This window comes from Mus caroli, chromosome 14 (assembly GCF_900094665.2).
Source record: "Mus caroli chromosome 14, CAROLI_EIJ_v1.1, whole genome shotgun sequence".
In the NCBI taxonomy this organism is placed as follows: Eukaryota; Metazoa; Chordata; class Mammalia; order Rodentia; family Muridae; genus Mus; species Mus caroli.
The window spans coordinates 85,486,062-85,496,023 of NC_034583.1; positions in this window are offsets into that span (position 1 = coordinate 85,486,062).

Sequence of the window (9,962 nt, forward strand, 5' to 3'; positions counted from 1 at the left end):
AATGGGTGGGTAGGGAAGTGGGGGGCGCTATGGGGGACTTTTGGGATAGTATTGGAAATGTAATTGAGGAAAATATGTAATAAAAATATATAAAAAAAAAAAAAAAAAAGAAAATGTTCATTGCAATGAATCATGCCCATGGTTCAAGGCCCTGCTTTCTATTACATTATCAATTAGTGTTTCTCTCAGATAAAATGTTGTTGTGCTATGTTCTGGAGATCTGCAAGACTGGTCCCTTCATGGCTTTGAGCTGTTCATGGATGGGATAAATCTTGGGAGGGGCCAACTCAAGGCCCTGGATACGACCTAGGTGATGGCTGAGTTGTTCAGTCTTCCAGTTCTTCTCTACTAACACCTTCAAATCAGGCTCTCCTGCTTTTTCCAGACAAAGGACAAAGCCAGCTCCCCTGATTGTAGCAAGAGGCAAGAGTGTCTCACAGGCACTATACCTTCAGGCTCAGCTCTCTCACACCTATTCACCAAAGCCCAATCGCCAGAACTACTAAAGTGAGTGTAGTTCTGATCACTTTCTTGAGTGCTGTAGCCAAAGGGCAATGGGGCCATTTTTCACATACACATGCCACCAGGACTTTGAGAGCTGGTCTTGCCACACTCAGGATGGAGAGTAGCCACATCTTACCTAGTCATAGAGCCTGTCTTGGTGGCCAGAGTGCAGGGGAGAAAGCCCCAAGAATATGAGGAATAAAGAGCAGACTCTGCCCTCTAGGTTGGGGAGTGTGGGAAAGTTGATCATTTTCAGTTTTAAACTATAAAAGTGTGCTTATATGAGTGACCATGTGACCTTTAAATAATTATTACTCTCTATGAGCCTAGACACTTCCTGCAATATGGCAGGAAGTATTATATCACATCCCTTTCCACAGATTATCTATAATATTTACACTAGATGTTAAATAATCATGTGAACAGGATTTTAAAAAATACATCCACTTTTTAAAAACTGGGTTAGAAATGATGTTGTAACAAAGTTAAAATTAAAGAAGCTTGCTCAGTGGTTGGACTGATTGTGTTACTCAAATTCTGTTGCTGAGATCAAAGGCCTAAGGGAAGGAAGATTTTGTATTACCGTTCCATTCTAGAAAGATAGTTCATAACGCTGTGGAACAACAGGAGCAAGTGTTGAAGTGCAAAGATGAATAATCACATATTCCAATTCAAGCAGGAAGCAGAACTGCAGTGTCACATAGGGGATAGCCTGTGAGACAAATTGCATGTGTCCTACAACTAGGGTCCATCTTCTAAAGACCCTATAAACCACAAACAGTTCCCCAAAAGGGAACCAAGTGCTCAAATATTGTACTTTATTTTCAGTGAAACGTCCATATATATTATGTGTAATATCTACTCCATATTAAGTGCAGTTTTGAAGTTAGCATTTTAAAAAATCCCTTTTCTTATTATAGACAAAATCACAGTAACATATTTGAAAGCCAGACAACAATAGTTTATGTGCTAGTCAAGCAAGGACTTCAGATACCTGTTCAGACTAAGCAGGGCAGTGTAACAATCTCAGCACCACTCTACTATAACCTCCGGTTCCAGTTTGTGTTCCATGGCTTTATGCAACTAAGTAGGCTGTATGCAAATAAGAAGGAAGAATTGTTCTGCTATCCCATTTCAGAGTTCTTGAAGATGAATATGCACAGAGCAATGTGCTCAGCCCTTAATGATGCCAACGACGTTAGACTTGCAGAACTAATTAAACAACTATAATAAATTATCTGCAATATTTCCCACAGAGTTGACTCACAAATTTAGCAATCATACCTCCCCAGATTACTGTTAAGATATGAAATTATTATTTTTACATGACAGGTAAATAACCATTTTCCTCTAATTAGACCAGATTAAAAGAAGTGGAATGCTTTCCAGCTAGAAATGGAATTGAGCGTAGTATTTCATCAAGAGCAGAATCATGTTAATGTCTTATGCTGTCTAGTTACCATGACAAATAGGTTGTGGTACATGCACACTTTAATTATTAACATAGAAATCGCTGAAATTGAAGTATTGCTCTTAAGGCTATTACTGCTGAAATGACCCACTTAATAGTGACCACGGTATCAAAATATGGATTTAAATTGGTAATTAATAAAAGTATATTTCAGAAATGTTATCACAGAAATTCAATAAAATGCTAACTAGGTATCAAATACCTCAGCCACTCTATGGACATATGAATATGTATGACGTATGCTAAATGCTTAGTAGATTTTAACATAATAAAAAGATGTCTCAACCAGCCTGTAAAAGCCCAATTGGTGAACTCAAGGCCTAAATTTTTCAGTTTTAAAATTTTTTCATTAAAAAACTGTATAAAAGCATTCCTACAACTTAGAGAGGTACAATAAATGAAAAGAAGATGTGACTTTAAATTATCCAGACCATGACACCTTCAGAGGAGCTTTAAGGACTACACACAAGGTGATAGGCTAGAGAGCTCTTTTTCTAAGACACATTGAATAATTACTTCACTCACAACTTTTATTTTTATGTTTTCCAAATGAAATCCATATAAATTATTATAGGTTTGCATGCTCAAATAAACTGTGAAACAGGACTATAAATACCAATAGAGGAGAAGAAAAAAAAAGCAAACCTTAAAGACACCTTTCTCACTGTGGTTCTCTATGGTTACCAAGTGAACTTAGCATGCATTATTTGATTTCTTAATTGATTTATGTGTGTGGGTTTTGCTTTATTTTTATTTTATTAGATCTTTAAGATCTTAGCAATGTTTGAAAGTATTCACTCCTCCCAAATTCATTCTGAATCCTTTTTTCTTCACCCACATTTTTATTCTCTATTTTAAATAAACTCCAATTTGTGCTGTCATTTTGGATCTGGATATTTTGCTGGAATATGATCAATAAACTAGGATCTACAAATAGATATAGCTGAAAGACCCTCTGCTAGAACTTTCATCTTCTAAAAGCCCCACAGGTAGGTGTTTGATTTCTTGTGCATGCCACCACTACCACTGCTACCTCCTAAGTGTAGCTAACCACCCATGCACAGAAAATGTTTTGCTTGTATTCATCAACTACTTCTGGTTCTTACACTCTTTCTGACCCTTCTTTTGAAACAATCCCTGGACATCTCTCGCTACACCAACCTTCCCATTTTCATCTTTTCCTTTTATTGAAAATAGATTTTTTTCTCATCCAACATATCCTGATTATAATTTCCCCTCCCACTACCCCTCTCAATTCCTACCCTCTGCCACATCCCCTTTCTGTCATTCATTATACGACATAACTCGAATTTGAAGTTCTCTGTGTTAATAACTATTTCCTCCGAATAGAAACCTCTCTGATGAAAGCTGATACATCAATTAATAGTTATAACAATAAATCACAGTGTTAAATAATCATGACAATAAATCATTAAGAGTTTATGTAATACTATACCCACTTAGCACTATGTTCTTCACTATGATCAGTATTTCCTCAGATTCTTGGTTCATTCAAGGTTCCAAGTGAGGGATTCATCTTGTGGAGTAGACCTGAAATGCAATCAGAAATGGGTGGCTTTTCTTGTCAGGACTGCACCAATAGACTTGGTTTGCCAAGCCAGTTGTTACCGTAATTTGTAAATTTCACAGTTGGGGAAGATTCATCATTATTTTTATCCTCTGGTAGCATGAAGAGTTACCTATATTAGTGTGACACCTATCAGTAGAGATGAAAATGCCTGATCAGTCAGTGCTAATATAATTTGAATGTATTTACTTATGGTATCTGTGATGGTTTATATATGCTTGGCCCAGGAGAGTTACTAGTAACCTTTTTGGAGTAAGTGTGTCATTAGGAGCAAGGACTTTAATACCCTAGTGCTAGCTGTCTGGGATTCAATCTTCCACTAGCAGCCTTCAGATGAAGACATAGAGATCTCAGGTCTACATGCATCATGCTTGCCTAGATGATGCCCTGCACCTACCTTGATGATGACAGACTGTTCCTCTGAACTTGTAAGACTAGCAAATTAAATATTGTCCTTTATAAATTTTGTCTTAGTCGTGGTGTTTGTTCAAAGCAGAAAACCCTAAATATGACAGAAGTTGGTGCCAGAAGCTGGGGTATTATTATGGTAGGCCTGACCATGCCATTTATGGAAGAATGTGGATTTGGGACTTTGGATTTGGAAAGTGATAGAATGTTTCAAATACAGCTTAATGGGCCATCTTAGTATAAATATAGAAGATTTTGTTGCTGAGAATAATCTGAACTATGCAGACCTGTCCCAAGATGTTTCTAAGGAGAAGAATTTCAGTATATGGCATAGAGACTGATTGTGTGGTACTTTGGTGAAGAATATGGCTGCTTTTTGCCCTTGTTGGAAAAGTCTACCTGAGGCTAAGGGGAAGAGATTTATATTAATTGAATTGACAAAGGAATTCTCAAAAGAGCCTAGCAGAGAATTTGTTCTCTGTTTAAGTCTCATGAAGAGCATTTTGAAAAAGCTTAGCAGGCTTAGAAAGAAAAAATATAAAATATATGATTAGATTATTAAAGTGGCACCAGGAATAGAAGTGGAGCAGAATCCTGTGTTCTAGAAGATAGAAGATTAAAAGAGTGAGACTTTGGGGCAATTTCTTACCCAGCGAAATTTAGATCTAGGCATCGTGGTGCACACATTTAATCCCAGGAGACAGGCATGCAGATCTCTGAATTCCAGGTCAATCTAAAGAGCAAGATCCAGGACAGATAAGCTTAAGCCTTTAAGGAGTGGAAAAACAGAAAGCTGGGGATAATGTAATAGAACAAGTGGGGAAGGCATTTCCCAGCTCCTGCATGCAGCAGAACTCAGCAGCTTTCGCCATGTGCCTCTAGTTTTGGGGTGAAAAATACATGGGACTACTGGGACAATTGATATTGGTTTTCTAGAGCTAAGAAATTAGTGGTGATTAAGAAGAGACCAATAAAAAAAGAAGAAGACAAAATCACTGAGGTGAAAACTTCTGTGAAGTGTTTTCTGAGAGTACAAAGAAACTGTGTTCCAGAGCTAACCAAGATTGTACCTCATCCTGCACATGTACTCAGTAATGTGTAAGAATCACCCAGGTGGTTCTGGTTTTGAAGTCATGAAAGGATAATGAAGAGAAGCTGAAAAACTGTGAGAGGCTTGGCACTGTGAAAGGTCATGGAAGGCCATTGGTAAAGGTGTAGCCTCAGTTGTAGTTGAACCCAGAACTGAAGGGGTCATGCAAAGGAGTTGATGATTGACACCATGAAGAGAGCCCATGAGAGGTGATTTCTGAAACCTAGTTGCAGTTGAAGACTGCAGAATATTGGAGATGGAATGAACACCTGAAACAGCAGCAACAGTGGAGTGAATCCAACCAGAATCTAGAGTTCTACAGTGGGCAGAGCTGGAGAAGTGACATCAGCCCTTTGGATGATCCCAGAGGATCACATGTGGATCTCAGACATTGAAATAAGAAGCTGTAAAGTTAAGTTTCCTAGGAGACCCCAAGATGTTTGAGATGTCAGAATCATGGGCATTCTCTTGAGGAAAGCTGTGAATAGGGAGTTGGAACCAGCTCAGGAGATTGTTGCAGTCAGCAAAGATGAAAAAGAATTGGGATATCTGAAGACCGCTTTGACATCAGACATGGATATGCAAAGATTGGAGTTTGCCCAACTGATTTCCTTGATGATAATGGAACCTCTGAACCTGTAAACCAGCCCAATAAAATGTTGTCCTTAGTAAGATACAAATCATTTGATTTAAATGCTCTTAAGTAAAAGTACAAAATCAAAATATTCCAAAATATTTTGCAGATAAGTATACACATGCAGGCATGTTTTAATATATTTTCTTCTGTGACTAATATTTATACTTCTTTAGATAACCTGATATCACAATAGTTTCCCTTCAAGATTGCCAAATCTTGTCTTTCAGCAATTTGACACATTCTGACCTAGAATGATGACACTCATCCATTGCCCTTATACAGGAGTTCAATGTTCTCTTGAGTAAAGTCACCACATTTGTTACTGGGAAATTTTCAAGATGATTCTGCAGAAGCACAATAGCAACATAAAGCGCCTGCCTTCTTGTGACACATTTCAAGTGCTAATGTTTTTCCTCCAACTCAATTATGTGGCATGAAATGAAGAAACATTGTTTATAAAAATGTCCCAAGTCTCTTTATCACATGCAGGAATAACTAATGAACATTAAATTACTAGACTTCTCTGACTGATGTGTGTGGAAAGACAGTATACTCTAAACATATTGCTGACTCATTTATTAAAATCTTATACTATTTCATCTATGCTTGAAATTTAGAATATTCTACATAATGTTCCGAGTATACATTAATTCTGGAGACATAAAAATCTGAATTCAGCTTTATTTTGAAAGTTGTTCTTGATATGCTTGCATGAACTTTTTTATTTTTCAATGTTGAGGATATAAATACCCTCCTCATTGAAATAAAATCATATAAATACCCTTCTGTATGCGGCAACACATACAGAAACAAACTCACTATGTTCTAAAATCATTTCTATCATCTGTATTCCTTCCAATACTAATCATTTCGTCTATAACATTTGGCATTTAAGCTTTTATAAACTTTTTATGTTCCTACTTGTATCTTGCTTCTATTTAAGAAGCATTTTATAAAAATCTAAATTTTCTAAATATAAAAAGTTTAATGTTATGTCCATGCTAAAATAAATTTGTTTTAAAATAAAATTTTAATGTGGGGAAAGTCTATCTATAATTTCATTACTAACACATTAATTATTACTACTGTACATATAGTATTAGATATATTATCCATATTTTATACACAGCGTCTGTCTTCTTAAATTAAGTTTCTATAAATTACACATATTTCCTTAAGTATTCAGATTTTAATCTATAATCAGTTATCTATTATATACATTGGGTTTTTTTTTTACAATAAAGTTGATTATATTCTTTCTTTCTCACAAATCCATATGAATTATAAATATTTTGTGTTTTGATTTTCCACTCTTAATACAGGACTGAGTTACTCATAATACTTGGCAGTGTCACATGGAAATTGAACCACACATTTCTTATTTCTCTATCTTGGTATTCTTTGCTGAAGCTTCAATGGTAAGTTGCAGAAAGTCATTGCAAATGATGGCTTGTATATACATTTCTAGTTGTGAGACCATCACTTCTAATACAGATTTGTAAATGACAAATGGACACAGTTGGTACACACTGTGATATGAATGTCTTATGCAAAAATATCAATGTATATTCAACCTGCTTTCTACTTATTGAAATAAATATTTCCAGTAAAAACAACATTAATAATCATATTTGAGTTTTAATTCTCTCCATTAAAGTTCTGTGAAAAAGTATTCTTCATTAAATATCCTATTTTATGTTAATTACTAGGATGTCATTTAATAAGTATGTAAAAACTTGCAAATTATTATGAAAATTATATTAAAGCAATGAGATAGTATTTTAAATTTGGTATTAAATTTAAGTATAATCAATTAAATATCATTTTCAAACAAAATCAACCTTGTCCCTCTAATTTAATTTTCTGTGACAGCTCCGCATAATTATTTATCTATATAACCACTTGTCTAAGTATGTTTTGCTTAAACAAAAAGCTAACCTTTACATTAGTCATCCTTTTGAACAATTTTATAAAGTTATTTGTCTTTTATCTCTTCAAATATTGTTTTGTTCTCATACTTTTCGGATCTTTTTGAGATCTAAACCACACAATTAACAGTAGAGTTTGAACTGTGATTTCTGTGTATTTGTGTGTGTGTGTGTTTGTGAGATTTCCTGCTTTTTAATGTGTTTCATTTTCAATGTTTTGTGCTCAAAGTACATTGCTGTTAGATAATTATTTCAACATATATAACTAATGGGAAGTTTATTGCAATGAATGAGTCGCCACAACTGTCAATTTCTGAGAATTTCCTAGTTTTTGCTTGGTGAAAATTTCAGTAAGATATTTTGAGCCGTGCAAACATCATGCAAGCCTCATCAGAGTAGCTTCTGTTTGCAGTCTCAATTAGCACAGACGTGCACAAGTACTGAAAGGGTAGAAAATAAGGGACTGCATATTGACAGGCCTCAAATGGAACATTTGTATCTTGCTCAACACTTCAAGGTCCAGGCATCACTTAGGAATAGGAAGCACTAATAATGAACCAGAGCTTGTGGATGACTTTTAAGAAGGGGGAACAAAATACTCAAGGGAGGAAATACAGAAACAAAGTGTGGATCAGAGATAGAAGGAAAGACCATCCAGAGACTGCCCCACCTGGGGATCCATCCCATATACAATCTTCAAACCCAGACACTATAGTGGATGCTAACAAGTGCTTGCTGACAGGAACCTGATACAGCTGTCTCCTGAGACACTCTGCCAGAGCCTAATAAATACAGAGGCAGATGCTCACAGCCAAGCATTGAACTGAGCACAGGGTCCCCAATGGAGAAGTCAGAGGAAGGACTGAAGGAGATGAAGGTTTACAACCCATAGGGGGAACAACAATATCAACCAACCAGACGCCCCCACCCTATCCCAGAGCTCCTAGGAACTAAACCACCAACCAAAGAGTATACATGGAGTGACCCATGACACCATGTGCATATGTCACAGAGGATGGCCTTCTTGGGCATCAATGGGAGGAGAGTCCCTTGGTACTGTGAAGGCTTGATACCCCAGTGTGGGGGAATGCCAAGGCAGGGAGGCAGGAGTGGTTGGGAGGGTGGGTAAACATCTTCACAGAAACAGGGGAAGGGAGGATGGGATAGGGGTTTCCAGAGGGGAAACCTGGAAAATGAATAACATTTGAAATATAAATAAATAAAATATACAATAAAAATGAATAAATAAATAAAATAAATAAATAAATAAAAGCACACAATTTAAAAAAGAAAAGAGAAGCCAAGTTTTGGATGACACTGGGGCAGCTGCACATATGAACTTACTGCAGATGTAATGGCATGCACAAGCTGTGAAAAAGCCTTAACTAGACTAAATGCACGTGGAAAAGAAATCCAGGCTTTATTCAAGAAGGTATTGAACTATTGGCGATTTTCTAGCTCTGGGCTTGCTCTTCGGTAAGGAGAAGCCTCGTGTGATTCCACCAGCATCCTGCCTTCCCATGGAAACCTTTGTGGGACTCCACTAAACTCTATGAAACCCTGTCTGACAAATTCTAACCCAGTTGGTCCACCTAGAACACGACCTGCAGACTCAGATCATCTGTCATCCTACTGTGGTCCAAACATGTTGGCACAGTAGGGTCTGTCCAGTATACAGCATGCAGAGTGGGGTCAGCTTGAGGCAGAGTCAGTAGAGACAGGAACCTGAACTTCACTGTCTGGCCCATGGCTGAAATCATCTTCCTCTTTCTGCTCCCATAAGAATCATCGAGTTAACACCAGGGAAAACCAGATGCATAAAAGACAGCAGGAGAAAAAAAAATCAACAAGACTGAGGGCAATACAGTATCACTAGAGCACAACTATCCTGCTACAACAAATCATTGAAACCCTAACCAAACTGAAACACAAGAAGAGGATCTTAAATTCAATCTTATACAGATAATAAAAGCCTTTAAAGAAGATATGATTTAATACCTTAAAGAAATGCAGAAAAAAATACATTCAAAAAGGTAGAGGCATTAAAAGAGGAGGCAAATAAATTTAAAGAGATATAAGCAATAAAATCTACCAGGTAAAAACATAAAAGCCAAAATAGTCCAAGACCTGGAAATGGAAATATAAGCATTAAAGAAAACACACACTGAGGCATTCCTGAAGATGGAAGACATAAGAAAGAGAATAGGCACTACAGATGTAAGCAAGAAACTGAAGAAGAACAAAGACCAAANTGTGGACACTTTGCCCCTTCTTAGAATTGGGAATAAAACACCCATGGAAGGAGTTACAGAGACAAAGTTTGGAGCTGAGACAAA